Source organism: Hibiscus syriacus, unplaced genomic scaffold (assembly GCF_006381635.1).
Source record: "Hibiscus syriacus cultivar Baekdansim isolate YM2019G1 unplaced genomic scaffold, ASM638163v2 tig00110515_pilon, whole genome shotgun sequence".
NCBI classification, from domain to species: domain Eukaryota; kingdom Viridiplantae; phylum Streptophyta; class Magnoliopsida; order Malvales; family Malvaceae; genus Hibiscus; species Hibiscus syriacus.
Genome location: NW_024062769.1, coordinates 950,780 through 971,820, shown reverse-complemented (window position 1 = coordinate 971,820; position 21,041 = coordinate 950,780). Strand labels below are relative to the sequence as shown.

The window sequence follows — 21,041 nt, the reverse complement described above, 5'->3', positions numbered from 1 at the left end:
GTTGATTCACTGTTGCTTTCTTAATTTCGTCCTCAAAGATAATTTTATTTACTCGCTTATCGAATTCCTTCGTTTATTGAACGTAAATATATATATATATATATATATATATGTATATTTTGTCATTTCTACCTTCTTCTCTCACACCTTCGTCAACCCCTCCAAAAACACTCATAAACCCTCTACCCCTTAATTATAACTTTAGTACAATCCTGCCCTCCTCTTGCCGAGATCCCCTCTGTCGCCCCCCAAATTATCTTCTCTCAGTACCCCGTCAGTGGTTGGATTCAATCTGGAATCAAAAGATTGCTCCGAAGACACCCTCCTACCGGGCCTCTAGAATATTATGTTTCTCTTCAAATTGCTTCTTAAGTTGTTTGATTGTTGCATCTGGTTAGCATTTAGAGCTCTGCATGCTGTAAAAGAAACATGTTTATTGATCCAATGGAACTGAAAGTTTCTTCACCACCACTTGCTGGTAGTTCTCTTGATTGCTTTAGTGATCCAGAGGAGAAAGAGGTCAGTGATGAGGATGATCGCAACCATTAGCATCGCAGGCGGGATAGGCGCTCTCAATCATTAGAGAGAGATTCTATGGATCCACTATTTACTAGACCATACAGAAAGCACAAGAAACCTTTTGAACATGGGCATCCTGTCAGAGAAAATGAATCTCAAGCAGGTGAAGCCTGGAAAAATTGTAATGGTTTGCCGCCAGAAAATGACTTTACATCTAAGTTTGATAGAAGAGACCCAAGATTTGCATCGATTCCCCGAGGAAATTTGGATCAAAACCATAGAATTAGGTCAAACCAAACATTTAGTGGAGATTCTGGTCCCGGTAGGGGAAGAGGAAGGGATAACTCTTCCTGGAATCAACATGACTCTAGGTTCAACTTGGTTGATATGGCTTCTCAAATGGTTCTCCCAAGTTCTGTTGCTCCAAGTTTCTTCGCAGGAAGGGGATTGCCAAACGTTTAAAGTGCACAAAGCCCATCATGGAGTGTCTTTGGGCTTATGTCGGGAATACCAAATGGTAGCCTAGATGCATTCCATCCTCTTGCTTTACAAGGGGTTCTCAGGCCACCTACAAATTCTTCACTGAATAGAGGCATTCCTCTTTAACGTTGTAAAGACTTTGAGGAGCGTGGATTTTGTCTAAGAGGAGATATGTGCCCAATGGAGCATGGGGTCAATCGTATCATTGTCGAAGATGTTATGAGTCTATCATAGTTTAACATTTCTGTTGCAGTTCCAACTGCAAAATTATTGCAAACACCTGGTGGACGTGGAGCACTACTTGCAGGTGTTTCTCCAACAACTTTCATGAACAGAAAAGGTCTATATAGTAAAAAATTCCAAGCCTGGAACAACTGAGGATGCTTTAGGTATGAATGGTACTGGTTCTACCAGTGTAAGTGGTGCTGATTTGTATGATCCTGATCAACCCTTGTGGAATAACAATGATCTGGAAGCATCAGCTGCACTCTCAGGACTACATTCACTTGAGATTAATGGAACTGAATCCTTGCTAAATGAGGATATCTCTGATTATCATCGTGGCAGTTTACGTGAAGCCATAATGGGTAGAACTGGTAGATCAAGAACTAGAATAAATACAAAAGACAAAATTTATCTCACATCCTTGGAACCAAGAAAGAACAAGCATATCCTAGCTCTCAGGGTACTTCCAGTAAGGTGAAACAGTTCGGCAGTGTGGATCATGCCTCCAAATTTATGGATTAATCAATGAAATCACAGACTGATTGTTTGCTTAAGAGCAGAAAACCAACTACAAAGGCACGGTGTACACTGTTTGTCAATGGGGTTCCCCATAAAAGAAACAAAAGAGAGGCTCTTCTTTCTCATTTTCTTAAGTTTGGAACGGTTATTTACATTCATATTCCATCAAATAGAGAACGTGCCTTTGTACAGTTTTCAAGGATAAAGGCGGCAGAAGCTGCTCTAAAGGCACCTGATGCTGTAATGGGTAACCGTTTTATTAAGCTGTGGTGGGCCAATCGAGATAACATTCTTCATGGTCGAATTAACAGTGGAAGTGGTGCATCGATAACTCCACGTGGTCTAACAACTTCTGTTATTCCGGCTCATCCAGTTGCTAATAGAGGAATAGATAATCTTCTACCTGTTCTTCAGAAAAGCAATGTTATCCACGGTATTGATGCACCTTCTCTGAATTCCCCCAAGCCTCATAGCATGAATGGTCCCATGTTTCCAACTTCGCCATGGAAAAAATTGGAGACTTTGGAGAAGATGAAAGAGGAACTACGCAAGAAGCAGGAAATGCTGGAACAGAAGAGGAATGACTTTCGGCACCAGTTGGATAAACTTGAGAAACAATCCGGTGGGGTAAAAGGTGATACAAACCAAGCTGCCAAGAGGCAAAAGGTAGGCATTGCGGCTGATCTTGCCGAAGCTTCAACTCGAAGATCCTCTGAACGTGATGCTTCTGTTGCAACACCATGCTCAATGGGCATGATGGATAAGGACATGTCAACGGAGAATTTTCTTTCCCACAGTCCTAAACCAAAGCAGCAACCTTGTCTCTTAGCACCAGTAGCGCATCCATTCCCGATGAGTAAATACAAATTGGACAACATGCCTACTGCTTTTAGAGTTATTTCACCATTACCATCTGATTTTGCACATGTTGATGTTTTGAAGGAAAACTTCTCACAATATGGTGATCTTTTCTACTGAGTACACTGCCCCTTTCCAATTAGTTGTTTCTGATGTATGGGGACCAGCACCAATTGTTTCTAGTGATGGATTTGGCTATTATGTGTCCTTTATTGATGTGTACAGCACATTTACATGACTTTACTTGATTAACAGAAAATCGGAAGTTATGGAATGTTTTCTTAACTTTTACTAACTTATCGAGGTTCAGTTTGGGGTCAATATTAAAATACTACAAAGTGACGGTGGTAGAGAGTATCAGGCCCTAAAAGGAAGGTTTCTGACCAATGGAGTTCAACATCGACTCTCTTGTCCAAGCACATCTGAGCAAAATGGCAAAGCTGAATGAAAGCATCACCATGTGGTTGAATTGGGTTTGGCATTGTTGTCTCAAGCTTCCTTTCCCTTGAAGTTATGGAGTTATGCATTCACCTCAGCAGTGTATCTTATAAACTGATTGCCTACAGGAGTGTTACATGGAAAGTCACCATTTGAGGTCTTGCATCAACAACCTCCTGATTGCTCAATGTTAAGGGTGTTTGGTTGTGCATGTTTTCCTTTGGTGAGACCATTTAATCATCAAAAACTTGAATATAGATGATGATGGGAGGATGTTTGTTTTGAGACATGATTTTTGATGAGGGAAAATTTCCGTATGAAGCTTATAAGTTGATAAATCAAGATCATGTAGATTCACATGTTTCAACTTGGGAGTTGCCCATTGTTTTTGAATCTCAAGTTCAAACTCAGCAAGGGTATGATGGTCTAGGTACTCTTGAAAATAATTTGTCACTTGCAGATAGTGTGCAAAATGAGAAAGGTGCTGGCAGTCAACTTGTTCATGAAGCAAACAATCAAGGAATTGCCCAAACAGTGTCTAGCTCTACTGATATTCTAATTAAGATAACTTTACCATAAACGGTTGCGGGAGTTGATTGCAGCTCTACATTAAATATTCACCCAATAAAAACAAGGAGTAAGAGTGGTATTTTGAAACCAAATTTTTTTAAGCTACTGCTTGGATTGATGAAGAACCACATAGCATCAAACAAGCGTTGGCTAGTCTACATTGGATGGCTGCTATTCAGGAGGAGTATGAGGCTTTGATGAAAAATAAAACTTGGTCTCTAGTGTCATTACCAGATGATATAAGAGCAATAAATTGTAAATGGTTGTTCAAAATCAAGAGAAATGCAGATGGCTCGATTGCTCATTTTAAAGCAAGATTAGTAGTAAAAGGTTTCCTTTAGCAACCAGGTATTAACTTCCATGAGGTGTTTAGTCCTATTGTTAAACCAATAACTGTTAGTATCATTTTGTAAATGGCTTTGTCGAAGGGGTGACAACTTAGACATGTTGACATTAATAATGCCTTTCTAAATGGAGTGCTTGAAGAAGAAGTCTATATGACTCAGCCTCCTGGTTTTGAGTTTGGTGATGATAAACTGGTTTGCAAGTTACATAAGGCTATATATGGTTTAAAACAGGAACCACGTGCTTGGTTTGAGAGTTTAAGGAGCTACTTAAAATCTGAAGGCTTTGTGGTAGCTAAGTCTGATTCTTCTCTTTTTGTTCGAAAGAGGGAGGATTTTTTTGCTGTATTTACTTGTATATGTTGATGATATAATTCTCACCGGTAATAAAGCAAGTGAGGTGCAGTTGGTCATTGACAAGTTTCATGAAAAGTTTGCTCTAGAAGATCTGGGTATTCTCAAGTTCTTTTTAGGAGTTGAAGTTAGTTATGAATCTGGTGGTGTTGTATTGAGTCAGCAGAAATATATTCATGAGTTGTTACATCGCAATGGGTTTGAAAATGCAAATGGCATTCCTACACCCATGGTTACCAACTGTAAGCTTTCAGCTAAGGATGTAACTCCTGTTGAGAAAGTTACTCAATATCACAGTATTGTTAGAGCTTTACAATATGTTGTGATCACTTGCCCAAATATTGCTTTTGATGTAAATCATGTGTGTCAATTTATGCAAGCTCCGCTTGAAACTCACTTTCAAGCAGTGAAACATATTTTAAGATACTTACAAGGAACAATTGATTTTGGTTTGCGTTTCTTGGCTTCTTCTCGACTGTCTTTGATAGGTTTTGCTGATGCAAGTTGAGGAGCATATGTTGATGATAGACATTCTACATCTGGATATTGCATTTACTTTGGGGGTAATCTAGTTTCATGGAGCTCTACAAAACAACAAGTTGTGGCTCGATCAACAACTGAAGCAGAATATCAAAGTGTTGCATGTGCAGCTGCTGAAATAGTGTGGCTTGAATCTTTGTTGAGTGAACTGCACATTGTTTCTCATGGTAAACCTACTCTGTGGTGTGTCAATTCAAGTGCAGTTGCACTTTGTGCCAATCCTGTTTTGCACTCTAAATTCAAGCATGTGGAACTTGATCTCTTTTTTTGTTTGAGAAATGATTGCAGCAAGGAAGTTACAGGTTCATGAGGTTCCTGCATATGAACAAGTTGCAGACATACAAACAAAGCCACTGTCTGCACCTTTATTTATGAAGCATAGGCAGAAACTATTGTTTTTCAACTTAAATGTGGAGGTTTAAAGTTCTGAAGGTTTGGAGCAGTAAGGGAAATGTTAATGTCTATGCAGTAAGGAAATTTGCAGAGTGAAGTTTGGAGTAGCAGGGGAATGTTAGTATATGATGTATGCATGTATCTCGTATGCATGTATCTCATGCAGGTGTGCATGTGTGAAGTACGTGAGGTGGTTAAAGTTGTTTGGATTTAACAAACTCTCACTCTTCTCTAACGAACTTTCCCGCCGTTTACATTTCCTTATCTTCTTTGTGTATAAATGAGACTTGGGTATTCACTGTAAAGGCATGGAGTTACAAATGAATGAAAGGATGCATACTTGGTTTTGTTTGCTCTTTTTTTACTGAGTTACTCTGATACTTTTCCAGTGCGATCCTGAATTTCTATTCTTTAAGTAGAATTTCCTTTAGTTTACATGGATAATGATAACTCACCATTAAGTATTAGGCTTTCTTATTATCGAAAGTCGTACGCAACATATTCATATTTTTATTGTCATACATGTTTATTATTTATGTTATTTGTTATTTCAGTACCTCATGTTTTTAGAATTCGATGATTCTTTCAACAATATAATATATATGTTTGATGAATTCAAATTAATTTGGGTTATTATGTTTGTACTATTATGGATTTAATTTACGGTCTTTGCTTCGCACGATTATATGTAGTTTTATCGAATAATATTACGATGATATGTAATTTATTACATCTCTTTTTTCATCATTATTTGTTTGGGGATTTAAAATCGTTCATGATCGATATGGGAGGAATCAGCAATTGGATGTCGAAAAAGGAAGTAGACACTCACTATTAAGCTAAATCATGTTTTGATTTAATTTGTTGAATAAGTGATTGAGAAATTCTTGAGAAATAGTCAAATATTAAGTTTTTTTTTAAATTTCTAATAACATCATTTAGACAACCTTATTTACTTCGGAATCCATGACGAGATTAGAAATTTCAAATATTGAATTTTGAATATAATATATTATAGAAAACATATATTACATTGATATATTTGATTCAGTTTAATAAAAGATTTACTTCATTAATATGTATTTTGATTTTAAATTTTGGTTAAATGTTTTTTTTTCATTTTGTCTTTAGTAATTTATAAAGTAAGGAATTCTTTAGAAAATAATCAAAGACTTGAGTTTTCGATTTCTGGTAGTACTTTTTATGTAACCTTATTTTGGGTTATTCAAATATTGTAGTGCAATCAGAAATTTCAGTTTTAACTTTTGATTGTTATAGATATATGGCTTAAATGCCCCATTTCCCCTTGAACTATACCCCACACACCCAAAGGATTGGCGAATATCACCTCTAGGCCCAATTACTAGAAGATGGGCTAAACTATCCAAGGATCAACTCTAGAATGTAGTCTAGACATATGTCAGCAAAGGCCTTAAAGCCCCTATAGAATTAGAAGAGTTCAAGAAAGGAAAATCATTTCACATTTCTCCTTCATCAACATGGGTTTCAAATACCCAAGTCTTTTCCAGGACCAATTGTGAAGCCCATGAGGATATGCTCGGAAAAGAGTTTGAACCACCATGAGCGCAATATTTGTAAAGTTACTCGGTATTGCTCCTGTAAAACCTGTGCTAACTCATAGAATTAGTAATTCTTAGTTTTCTTTCTTTTATTTAGGATCAGGCCTAATAAGCCATTGAAATGTAAACTTTGATAACTAATCATCATTTCCAGACAAGCCCATCATGCCAAACCCCTATCTATATGCCTTGATAACTTATCAAGACCGATTCCCCTTACTTGCCCATTTATCTTTGAGAAGGGAGATTTTCCCCCTTCATCAAGTTCAAGAGCCTTTCAAAGCCATCTTTCATCTCCACCGTCGATCAAAAGCTTCATCAAAGGTCACCAATCAATGCCACCCATAAACATGGATTTAGAAGAATTTTTATTATTTTTGTTGCTCTTTTTATTATTATTTGATTATCTATTCATGTTACTATGAGGACTCTCCAAACCCTATATAAGAAGGCCCCCTCTCATTGTAATCATCAAATTTTCTTCTATTTTATATAATATAACAAGAAATCATTTTTGCAGGAGATGATTACATTGTGCCTTCGAAGCAACTTCTTCTTTAAGTTTACCCGAGTTCTTGAGAGAGAGTTCATCACACTCTGACTTGCCTTTTCATTGCGATTAGGAGGGTTGATTAGACCCGTGTTATTGAGTTTGCCTTTTCATTGTGACTAGGAGGGTTCGATAGGACATATCCATCTATCTTCATCAGCAACATGCCATCATCACTAACTTATCCATTAATCACGCCACCCCCATATAACCTATCAGGTTTGCATTAACCCTTATACCAAACGGGGTAAATTTTCAATTGCGTTTTTCTTACAATCTGACCATTCAATTTCAAATCCGTCTTTACCATCTTTCTCATTTTTCCATCATCTTTCTAATGATCCATCATCCATAAAGATTAGACCATAAACATATTGGACGCCTATTATAAGGGAAGATAAGAACATACTTTTGTTTCTTACATGATTTCTTTTTGCCATAATCTATTACATTTTTTCTCTTGTCTTTTATTTAATCTTATTACTCTTTCTTTTATTGTATTAATATTGTTTCTTTGTCTATTTTCCATAAACTGGAAGTCTCCATAAGACCTAATCTTGCCGCCACCTTCCAAAGCACCCATTCAAAGCCATTCACTTCTCTATCAATTGATATCATATTTGGGAGGATTCTTGGAAATAATCAAAGAGATTTTAACTTATTTTCCAAGCATTAATCGCCGAAGTACCTCAACAGGGCTAGATCGTGAAGTTTAATTGTTTCAATTTTTTTTTTAAATTTTCAGTTTAGTTTTGATTCATTCTTGTTAATTTTCTTTTTTTTATTCAACAAAAGGGAAAAAACAAAAAACAAAACAAATCCAAAAAAAATCTAGGAAACAGGAAATGAAGGAATTTGGAGATGATTTTTTTACATGATCATATCTCATCTAAAGGCTATACTAAAGTCCAAAATTCATCCAAATATGAGTTCATTCAACCCTTCAAATCGATCGTTCAACTTTGTTTGGTAGATTCATGTTTCTGGCTTTGTCAGATTTTTCCAGACTTTTTTGATAGGAATTTGGTTCTAAATATTTTTCATATTACAACTAAATCAATTGGAAGATATAAAAAATTCATATTTTTTTAAGATAAAAAAACCCTTCATAAACATTGATCAATTTTTGATTTTTTTTTTCAACAAATGCACGTTCTTCTTATTGACAAAATTTTCATAAAGGAATTTTGTGCTGAAAAAGTTTATATCACAACTAGACTCATTTAAGAGCATAAAAAATTCAAAATTTTCGGAGATAGGAAACCTCCTCCAAATAATTTCTAAAGTTGATATAGCGTTTTATGTTTTGTCCGACTTTGGGATTTTCCAATTTTTTTTCTTTGATTCTTATAGCTTTTAGGTTATTTTGTTCATCTTTTCTTTGTTCCTCTACATCATCTAACCCATTATCTTCCTTGTGTTAGTAGGATTAAAGAGTTTGCATGCTTCTTTTTCCTTGCATTATCGTTCACTTCGAGTCTTATCTTTCTTTGGACTATTAGAACTCTTAAGTTCTATATCTCTTTAGTTAGTGATCAGACTCCGATATGAACATCGAAAGACTCTTGGAGAGGAAAATTTTTGAATAGTACAAGATCAACTTTCGTTCCCCTCGTTGTGTTGCTTACTTAGAGTGACTTGTGAGGTTTTTCTTGTTTTTCTTTTATTTTTTCCACTTTAAATTTTTCTTTGAGTGTTGTGATTCTCAGGATGAAAAATAAAGTAAACATCGGCCAATCTCTTCCAGGTCTTTTGGAATCAATGGAATCCATGAGAGAACAATTTATTGAACTCAACAACATGTTCTGACAACATGTAATACCCCCAAAATTTAGATAATGACCAAAATGCAAATTTTGAAAATTTGATGGTTAAAGTAGAAAATTTGGGAAAAGTTTAAGGAATTAAGTGGTAATTTTCCCAAAAAGAATTTAATTCCATAAATGGATTTATTTAGTGACCAAATTATAAATTTGGTAAAGTTTAGTGAACAAAGTATAAAATTTTAAAAGTTTAGGGACTAAAATGTAATTTTTAAAAAATGAAAAATGTGTCACGTAAATAAGAAAATAAAAATATTATTTTCATATTTTTAAAATGTTGGAAAATAATATTTAATGGTTTAATTACATGTTTAATTTGAACCGTTTGATTAAAGTGAATGAATTGTAATTTTTGCAAACTTTCAAGGGTAAATCGGTAAACTAAGATATTATTTGTTCTTATTTGACTTATGGATGAAGATAAGGTTCAGGTGATATGATTTGGAAGATGATAAGGATATGAATCTTGGTTTTATGGTAATTATGAAGTTTCATTAAGGGTATATTGGTATTTTCTCAATTTAATGAATTTATTATTCATTAAATGATAATTTAAAGATAGATAAGCATGAAAAATATATGAAATTTCATGCCAAAGTGTTCATCTCTTCTCCATGGACGTGAGCTATACCATGGTAAGGAAAAATATTTGTTTTTCAATTTTGAGTCAATTCCTTTGGAATTCGGGTTATGCCGTGAAATAGGAAAGTGATCTACGTGAAAACGCTATCATTTGGTACCGATATTTCTTTCTAATCTTGCTGGATTTCAAAGATCCCAAATCTAAGGGTTTATGTTCATGATAGGATTCATGAAATTGACGATAAATCTTGATGATTTAGAGGTTGTAGTTCATTTTCAAGCTTGATTTATGGTTAAAACATGTTCAATATTTCTAGAGATTATTATATAAAATTCGGCCAAATTATAAGTTGGAGAACTTTGTGTTCTGATGAAAGTTGATTAGGATTTGAATGTAGAGATGTTAAAAGGTTGATTGAAAGTTGATTTCATGCTTGAATCGAATCAAAATCGAGCAAAATCATGAAAACATAGTTTTAAAGGATAAAGTATTGGATCATGATGTATCTAAGTGATAAAATGGTGATGAACCATTTTATGTAATTGGAAAAGTTGGTGCCAATGTTAAAAGGAATTATTAAGTTGGTGAAGAACCATATTATGGAGTTGTTATGGGATGTGTTTATGTTAGTACAATACTAACATATGTATCGTTATGAATTTGTGATTTATACAGATTGTGATTGATTTGTGATCAAAGCAAGTCAAATAGGAAAGGGTTTATTGTGGACAATTAGTGAGACACATATTGTGGATTATATAAACTGTCAAGGCGAGTTCAATACATGTATGACATTGTACATAAATGTTTTATACATCATGTACATAGATGTTTTATACATCATGTACATAGATATTTTATACATCATCCGGAAGACTTGCAATAAGTCGACTTTGTTTATATTAGCGTGATATTATGTCATTTTTAATAACTTCGATATGACATTGATATGTCGTAGTGTGAAATTATAATGCATTGATCATGAATAATGTGATATTTTACCATGAATGCTATTTAGGGTATGAACTGCCCAATGTTAAATCATGAAAATATACTTTGACATGGATGAATCAAATAAAATAGACTATATGCCTAAGTAAGTCATCGAGGGACAAGGTATAGTTGGCATGCCATAGACTCTAGCAGCAGGCTGCATATTCAGGATTACACTAAAGGATACTTAGTGTATATGGTGGACACGACCTTATGTGTCATATTCGAGACTGTACTTAAGGGTACCTAGTACTGATGGTGGACACAACCTTATGTGTCATACTCGGGATTGCATTATGGTGCATATATTTGACTCGTGTACCCAGGGTCCTCAGGGTGTTATATTGGGTTATGATTATGGTCTATGGCTTATGATTTATTGGTTAATAAATGGAAAGTAACCAAATAAGCTTACGAGCTTATGGAATAAATGACAAGTATATTGGAATGAATTTTTATATTCAGTTATAATATTTTAATCATGGTAAAATATTGGATATGCTGGTAACATGATTTTAAGGCATTTTTATTTTGACATTGAAATTCATGCATGAATTGTATTGCACTGTTTATTGTTTTAATTGCCTCACTAAGTATATACTTAGCGTGTGATTATTTTCACACGTAGGTAAAAAGCCAGTAGTGGAATAAAGAGTTCAAAGCGACATCAAGCATCGAGGAGTATATTTTAATATCAGTAAGACATCCTATGATGTAATGTTGACTTTATTAGTTGCATGTACTTATTAATGTTCTATTTGTTTTGTTGAACTAATTTGTAAAAAAATGGTAACCTTATAGTGATGAAAGGTTAAGTTTTTATGAGTTTTATATATATATTGCTGAAATTATTGTAGATGTAATGCATCAGTGAATCGGTACACTGTAGCAGTGCATCGATACACATTTTAAATTCGATGTTTTTGTGTATTGGTACACTGTTCACGATATTGTAGCAGTGCATTGGTTCACTATTCACGGTACTGTTCATAAAAACATCTTTTGCCTTAAAATTTATTATAACTAAACATAATTTATATGATATGATATTTTTATAATATCATTTACCATTTTAAGAAAATAAATTTTAAATCACTTTTGAATTTGAAATGGTTTTAGAAATTTAGATGACATCTATAATCTGTATAGGTATAATTATATGGGTTATGAGTGTTACATATATTGGTATCAGAGCTACATGTTTAGCTGATTCTAGGACTAAACCGAGTTTGTTTTGAGTTAAAAAGTGTATACATGCCACTAGGATGTCAAAAGTTAATTATAGTTGTTTATATACTGTGTTGATGTTTATTAGGAGTAAAGTTACTCTTTACTAAAGTACGATGATTTTGACTGTGTTCAGATGTCAGATCATCAAAAATCGAGTAGGGAAGGCGAGCATGTTACTCCTGTACAGAGTGAGAGTAATAAGGTGAATCAGAATCCACCCAATGCTCAGCCTAATGTAGAGCCGTCTAATCTGAATCAACATGATATGTATGTTCAAGATCGGGGGTTGTTATTACAAGCCCTAGACAATATTATTAATCGTCGAACCCCAGTGTCAGTTTTAAAAGAACTAAGGAAGATGAGAGCACCTAAATTTTGAGGTGATTCGGATGCTAATCCGATGGCTGTCGACTTTTGGTTTAATGATGTCAAGAATATTCTCTACAGGATTCCTTGTGATGATCAAGGAAAGTTGGAAGGGTTATTTCTCTAATGGTAGAGAAAGCCAGTGTGTGGTGGAATACATTCACCCACGAGTTTCCACTGAGCAGATCACATGGGAATTCTTTATGAGGGAATTTAAGGAAAAGTATATTGGGGATGTGTTTGTCAATGAGATGCTGCAACAGTTCCTAAACTTAAAGAAATTTGGCAGAACAGTTTACGAGTACGAATGCGAGTTTCACAAGCTGAGTCAATTTGCTTCGAAGTTTATTCTGACTGAGAAATCTAGAATTGATAGATTTGTTTTTGGATTGGATTCTCAGTATAAGAGAATTATGGTTTCTCATCATTTTACTACTTTTCAAGAAGCGGTAAACAAGGTTAAACCTATGGAAAAAGTTGACCTTGAAGATATAGAGGTGAAGAAGGCTCAGACAAACAAAAGGTTTGGAAGCTCTTACTCTGCACCTTTTTCCAAACGCAAAAAGGTCAGAAGCAGAAAAGTTATTCTTCCTCAGTGTCCACGGGTAGAAAGGGATTTTCTGGAGGAAAGTCCAAGTAGAGACAGTCAACTTCAATGGGTACCAGAGGTTCAGGAGTACGACCTGTTCCCAAATGCGAATATTATGGAAAGAGGCATTTAGGTCAGTATTGGTTTGCTGAGGGAAAATGTTTTCATTGCAAATAACCTGGTCATTTTAAAAGGGAGTGTCCAGAGTTATTCCCAGATTATTCTGTAGCGGGACCTCAGATGGTCAGAAGTGGAAAAGGAGGTAGGCCTAGTACATCTGAGGCGCATCTAATCGTGAAGGCAGAACTACTGCAAGAGTTTATCACATCAAGACTGATGATGACAGAGATACTCCTGAGATTATAGCAGGTACCTTTTATCTCTTTGATGAACATGCTTTCGTATTGATTGATCCCGGTTTTACATACTCATATATTAGTACAAAACTGATAAGAGATAGCGGAATCTTTTTAGAACTATTTCTAATGATATTGTGGAAATCAATCCATTGGGCCATAGTGCAAAAATTTGTCGGATTTGTAACGAATGTCTGATAAAGATACAAGGAGTATAATTTCTTGCAAACTTATTAGAATTGTCTTTTGAGGAATTCGGGATAATTTTAGGCATGGATTGACTATCTTCCTACTATGGTTGGGTAGATTGTCGTTTAAAGAGATTGTTTTTAAAAGATACAATGGGTTTAGAGATAATATTTATTGGAGAAAGGGCAAATCCCTTATCTAATGTGATTTCAGCTTTTATTGCTAAGAAATTGTTATCATGGGGATGTTAAGTAATTTTAGTAAATGTATTGGATATGAGAATGGTACTATTCATAAAAACATCTCTCGCCTTAAATTTGTTATAACGAAACATAATTCATTTGATATGATCTTTTTATAATATAATTTACCATTTTAAGAAAAAAAAATTAATTCACATTTTAATTTGAAATGGTTTTAGAAATTCATGTGACATCTATAATATGCATAGGTATAATTATACGGGTTATGGGTGTTACACAACAACCATAACCACTGCGGATCGATCCACCGAGATAATCAAATGACAATATGATTATTCTTAGATGGTACCTAGGTTTCTAATGCCGAAAAAATTCGCAAATCCAAAATTCACAATTCCATCTTTCAATGGTGAATATGATCCAGACGGATACATTGATTGGGAAGGGAAAGTTGATATCATGTTCTCATGCCATGAATGTCCTCTAGAAGAGTAGATAGCACTCATAACCATGGAGTTCACAAGATATAATCGCACATGGTGGGTGCAGACATAAAGAGCAATTCAAGATCACAAAATCCAGAATATTGTCTCATGGGAACTATTGAAGAATGTTATGGAAGTTATTTTCTTCCGACAAACTACATAAGGAAAGTGAAACAATGACTTCACTAACTTCAACAAGGATATTCGTGTTTGGAATTTGAAAATAAAATACGCGTTGCGATAATAATGGCGCTTTGAAAATCGCATTGCGATTTTGTATTATCGCGTTGCGATTTACATATTCGCATTGCGATTTTACAAAATCGCAACGCGAATTTGGAAAATCGCAATGCGATAGTCAAAATCGCGTTGCGAATCTGGAAATTAATTTGTGATACTGGAGATCGCGTTGCGATTTAGAGATCGCATTGCGATTTTGTTGGTCATTTTGGCAAATCGAAAAAAAGTTGGTCAAAATCGTATATTATAATGAATTTTCAGTCACTGAGGTTATTTTCCCTAATTTTTATTCTCTTTATCTAAATAAATAAAAATTAATCAAAAATGATTAATATTCCTAAAATACCCCACTTCCCCACCCCACCCCCGTGTGTCAAACTCTCCATTTCCCAGCATCCGTCTTTTTTTCTTCTTCCCTCTGTACCCCAAAGCTCTTTCTCTTCTATTTCTTTCTTTCCTTCTTTCTCCCTTTGCCTTCCAAATCTCTTTTCTCTCTGTAAAACCCTCTCTTTCTCGCCCTCAAAGAAAATTCACATTCGTTCTTTGCTTCTTAAATTTAATATCATGAGATCCCCATCTCTTTCTTTTCCTTTCGTTATTGAACACACCCAACTAAGAGAACTGGTGGAAGAGTGATCAGCACCAATATGTGCTACATGTATAACATTTTTTGGGTCCCCAATTTTCATCTGTTGCTTCTTCACACTACAATCAAAACCCGACCCAACAAAAAAATTATTGAAATACAATACATTCACGTTTATTGAATACTTAAATAGACACAAAAAGAAACTCACCAAACAAATGGAAATGGATTTGAAACTATTGTAGATGTCTTTGATCTTACCAGCCATGATTTGGGGCTCATAATACAATAGCAATAGTCGCTTGAATCAAACTGAGAAAGAAAATGCAAGAAAAGTAATATTTGATGAAGAGAGGGTTGTACATAGGGTATTAGTAGAAAGAGAGAAAGAAAAGGGTGAAAATGAGTGTAGCTTGGTTAGTTTTGGCTAAGGAACCCAACATTTTTCAACAAATATTTATTGTTGGATATGTAGATTGATTTATTGTTTTGATCTACTAATGTTCATAGCTCAGGTATTTTAATGTAGTATTAAGATTACTCATTTCGAAAACATAAAAGTATTGCTCTTCTTAAAATGCGGGAAAAAACTACTGCAGTTCATAAATAACTATTGCAGTTTGATTTGGAAGGTATGAGATAGAACGGGGGTGGAGTCTGGTTTTGAGATTGAGATGAGGGAGAAGAAGGTGGAGGGGAAGAGGGGTATATCTGGCATGTTAATAATTTTATTTTTAAATTAATTTTTATTTATTCAGATAAAGAAAATAAAAATTAAAGGATGGTGTGCCATGTTTTGATTGGTAACTGATTTTTTATTTTAACGAAGTTGACGGTTTGAGGTAAATAAGGTAAATTGTTATGAAAAATGAGGCAACTTGGTATAAATGATATACTTTAGGGGGAAATTGTGCATTTAAACCTAAAATAAATTATAAAATTTTATATCTATATTAGTATATTAATTTTATGAGGTAGTATATGTTCATAATTTTCTTAATTATTGACAACGCACATATACCTTGTAATTGTAGTTGTTCAAACTCAAAATCTTTAGAAAAAAATGAGATTCATTTTTTTTCTCTTTTTTTCTGAATAAAGAGGAACCATAGATTAGGCTTTTACATGAATATAAGGTGGTCCATGCAAATCTCTGTACAAAACCTCATGAAGTGAGTCCGGTAAGACTTTAATAGAATTAAGTGAGAATCAGTTGTCGCCATCTTTGCTAAGAGATCAACTGCCGTGTTTTCTTTATGAGGGACACATAGAAATTCAACAAACCAAGATTTGGCATAGTAAAAAGCAATCACATGTATTGCTGCGAAAGGGCTGGTAGACGATGGAGGAGAAAGAAGATAGTATACGCCACTGCTATCCATTTGAACTGTTAACCTTTCGAAGCCGTAAGTCCAGGCTAGCTTGATGGCTTCATAAATTCCCAAAAACTCGCATCGAAAGTCGTTGTGAGGCCTAGGGACTTTGTAAAAGCTTTATTATAAGAATCGTAATGGTCATAGAAAATGTCCCGGATCGAACTGTGGCTAGTAGTGTGAGAGACGGCACCATTAATTGTTACAGAAGATGGCTATCGAATAGAGCAAAATAGTAACTAATAATTTGAGAAAATAAAAATAAAGATAAAGAAGACACAAAATTTACGTGGAAAACCCCTAAATAATATAAGGTAAAAACCACGGGCAACGATAGAAGAATTTCACTATGAGAAAATATGAATTACAACCTCTCTCTATCTACCAAGGAGAAAACAATAATAATTCACTCTTGATAAAAATGAGAAAACAACTCTCAAGAAACTCTCTAGTGTTGGGAGAAAGCTAGAATGAGTTGGGATGGTTTTGAAGCTAAATGAGCTAGGGTATTTATAGTTGAAGCTTAAGGACTAATCTTATAAATACCCTAAGGTACAATGACTAAATTTATAATTTTTTCCATTCAACTTTTTCAACCAATTTTTGGTGGAATTAATTTGTTTTGTTTTTTCCTTCAACTCTCCACCGAAAGTGGCCATCAATTTGGCAACTTGATGTTGTATTTTCAACAATCACCAACTTGAAGATTTGATTGGAACATTCATATCTTCACACCATTCTTTCTACCTTGTACATTCATGTTGATTACGTTTCTCTCAGGCCACAAGAGGATCAACACCGAGTAAATGTATCAACATTTACCATCTTTGTCATGAAATCTGCTATGTTGTCTTTGGTATGGATCTTCTGCATATCTATCATCCCTTCTTCCACCTTTTCACGAATGAAATGGTATTGAACTCGTATGTGCTTTGTCCTTGAATGAAATGTTGGATTTCTTGCTAGATGCAAGGCGCTTTAAATGTCACAAAACAGAGAGACATACTTTTGATTGTGCCCAAGCTCCTCCAATAGCATCTTCAACCAAATTGCTTCTTTACTGGCTTGTGTAGCTGTTACATATTCTTCTTCTATTGTTAATGTAGCCACAACTGACTGCAATGTTGAAACATAGCTTACACCTCTACCAGCAATTTTGAACACATATCCTATAGTAGATTTACTTTTATCCAAATCCCCTGCATAGTTAGAATCTACATACCCATTGATTAGTATGTTTGATCCTCTGTAACATAATGCAATATTTGAGGTCCCTTTGATGTATCTCAAGATCCTCTTTAATGTATTCCAATGATCTTTGCCTGGATTCGCCATGTATCGACTAACCACTCCCACTGCTTGTGCAATGTCTGGTCTTATGCATATCATAGTGAACGTTAAACTTCCCACTGCCGATGCATACGGTACTCGAGACATTTTTATCCTCTCTACTTCACTGCTAGGACTCATATTGGAGGATAATTTGAAGTTAATAGGAAGAGGGGTAGAAATTGGCTTACAATCTTGCATGTTGAATCGTGACAATATCTTCTTCAAGTAATTCTTTTGTGAAAGCCAATTTTTCCTATTACTTCTATCTCGGTGAATTTGCATCTCTAGAATCTTGTTTGCTAATCCCAAGTCCTTCATTTGAAGTTCCCTAGCGATTTGTGCCTTCTATTCTTCAATATGATCTTTGTAGGGTCCTACAACCAACATGTCATCTACATACAACAACAATATAACAAAATCGTTGTCATCAGAACTCTTGAAATAAGCAGAAGGGTCTGCATTTAGTCTGTTGTATCCAAGGCACATAATGAAGGAATCAAATCTCTTATACCAACACATCAGCGCCTGCTTTAGACCGTACAGAGATTTGTTCAACCTGCAAACCAAGTTTTTCTTTTCTTCTTCTTCAAAACATTCAGGCTGGAGCATGTAAATCTCTTCTTCAAGATTTCCATGAAGAAAAGTTGTTTTAACATCTAGCTGCTCTAGATGTAAGTTCAATGTAGCACACATTTCCAAGACTACTCTAACTATTGTTAGTCAAACCACAGGAGAAAATATTTCATTGAAATCAATATCTTCTTTTTGAGCATATCCTTTGACCACCAGTCTTGCACGATACCTCTCCACTTGATCGTCACCATTTCGCTTGATTTTGAAGACCCATTTGTTACCAATTGGCTTCCTTCCTTGTGGTAGTGGCACTAGGTTCCATGTATTATATTTATGAAGGGTTTCAATTTCCTCTTGCATCGCCATCATCCATAGTGAAGCATCTGAGTTGTTTATTGCCTCCTCGTATGTTGATGGCTCACTGTCCTTTGTTAAAAGGCAGTATGCAATATTTCCTTCTATAACATAATCTGAGTTCCAATTAGGACGTCTTCTCACACGATCTAATTGACGAGTTGTTGGAGCTTCAAAACTCTCTGGTTCTTGTTCATCATGTGCTGGTTCTGCTTCAGAAGAATCTCTTGTTCAACCTCCTTTTCCACATGTATCTGTGTAGTCTCTGACTTTTCAGCACTATCATCTTCTTCTTTTCTTTGTAGTTTATCTTCTACAAAGATAACATCCCTGCTGATGATTACTTTGCGGGCAGTGGGATCCCACAAGTAATACCCCTTTACACCATCAGCATACCCCAAGAATTTGCATTTCTTAGATTTTGGATCCAACTTTGAAATTTCTTGGGAGTTGTACATCACGTACACAATACTTCCAAATACATGGAGGTTTGAATAATCAGCTGGTTTACCAGTCCACATCTCCATTGGTGTCTTCAACTCTATTGTAGTTGATGGAGCTCGATTCACCAAATAACAGGCGATATTAACTGCTTCTGCCCAGAATGATTTTTCTAGGCTTGCATCCCTCAACATTGCTCTTGTTCTTTCTAACAAGGTTTTGTTCATCCGCTCTGCCACTCCATTTTGTTGAGGAGTGTTCGCCACTGTGAATTGTCTTTTGAGGTCTTCTTTCCTACAAAAGTCATCAAATTCTTGGCTTGTGTATTCTCCTTCATTATCTGTTCTGAAACACTTGATCTTATTTCCATAATAAAGTTTCACCCGCACTTTGAAGTTTTTGAAAGTTGAAAACATGTCTGACTTCTTGTTAATAGGGTACACCCAACATATCCTGGAGTAGTCATCAATAAATGAGACAAAGTATTTTGCTCCGCCTAGGGATGTAATTGGTGCTTGCCATACGTCAGAGTGAACCAATTCTAGAACACTTTTTACTCTAGAATTTTATGTGTTGAATTTCAATCGGTGATGCTTACTTGTTATGCAATGCTCAAACAAAGTAAGTGATACATTTGTTAAGACTGGAAGTAGCTTTTGCTCCGCAAGGACTTTCATTCCTTGTTCTGACATGTGTCCAAGTTTTTGATGCCATAACATTGCATAATCTGAACTACATGAGGCAACAGAGGCTTCTTCTTCTAGCAAAGTCTTCCCTTCAACATGTATAAGTTTGCTGTTATGTTTTCACCTTTTAGTACCACAAGCGCTCCATGGAACACCTTCATGATTCCTTTCCGTGTTTCAATCTTTCTCGCATTATTATCCAACAATCCATAGGATAATAAATTTTTCTTGAAGCCTTTCACGTGTCGCACCTCTCGAACAAATTTAATTGTTCCATCATGCATCTTCAATTTGATGCTTCCAACGCCAATTATCTCTAAGGCATGATCATTAAAATATACAAAGATCCTCCTCATACATGTTCATAATGATTGAACCATTATCTTCTTGAGGTCATGTGATATGTTGCTCCCGAATCAATGAGCCATATATCTGTAAATCTTTTTCTACCTTCCACGGTGGTTGACGCTTCACAACATAGAGCATCTCCATCATCTGAAGTGTTGGCGGTATTGCCTTGTGGATAGGAGTTTTTATTTAGACTCCAACAATCCTTCTTCAAGTGACCCTTCTTTCCACAATTGTAGCACTTTAAATTCTTCTTGCTTCTCGACTTTGATCTACCATGTTTGTGACTACTACTTGGGTCACGTTCCGTTGATCTCCCTCTCATCATTGTCAACGCTTCTGCTTGTTGCAGATTTACTTGTCTATCTTCCTTGTTCTTGCACCGATTTTCTTCTTGTAGAACAGCAGCTGCAACGTCATCGACGACTAGACTGGTGACATTACTGTTTGTCAAGTTGATGATGAGTTGATCATACGAATTAGGTAGATTCTGAAGTAGAAGTTCAGCCTGTTCTTGTTCTCTTATTGTACATCTTAAGGATGTAAGCTTAGAAAATAAAGTGTTCAGTATGTTTAAGTGCTCCGTCACTGAAGTAGATTATGGCATACGGAGAGTGTACAATTTCCTCTTAAGGAAAATTTTATTGTGTAACGATGTGGACTCGTACAATTTGGTGAGATGATCTCATATCTCCTTAGTTGTCTTCTTCTCCTCGATGCTTGACAATACTTCATCTGCTAATGCTAAATGAAAGTTTACCATAGCATTCCCTTCCATTTTGATCCATTTGTTGTCATCTGTGAAATCTACCAGCCTTACACTGATAGCTGCTAGACAACCGTCTTTCCTCAGGATGACCTTCATCTTTAATTTCCACAATGAGAAATTTCTCCCATTAAATTTTTCAATATCAAATTTTG

General features: G+C 35.2%; 1 pseudogene; it reads left to right on the top strand.

The window, feature by feature from the left end:
• Positions 1 to 444: 444 nt before the first annotated feature.
• Positions 445 to 2,721, top strand: LOC120130149 (annotated as a pseudogene).
• Positions 2,722 to 21,041: the final 18,320 nt, after the last annotated feature.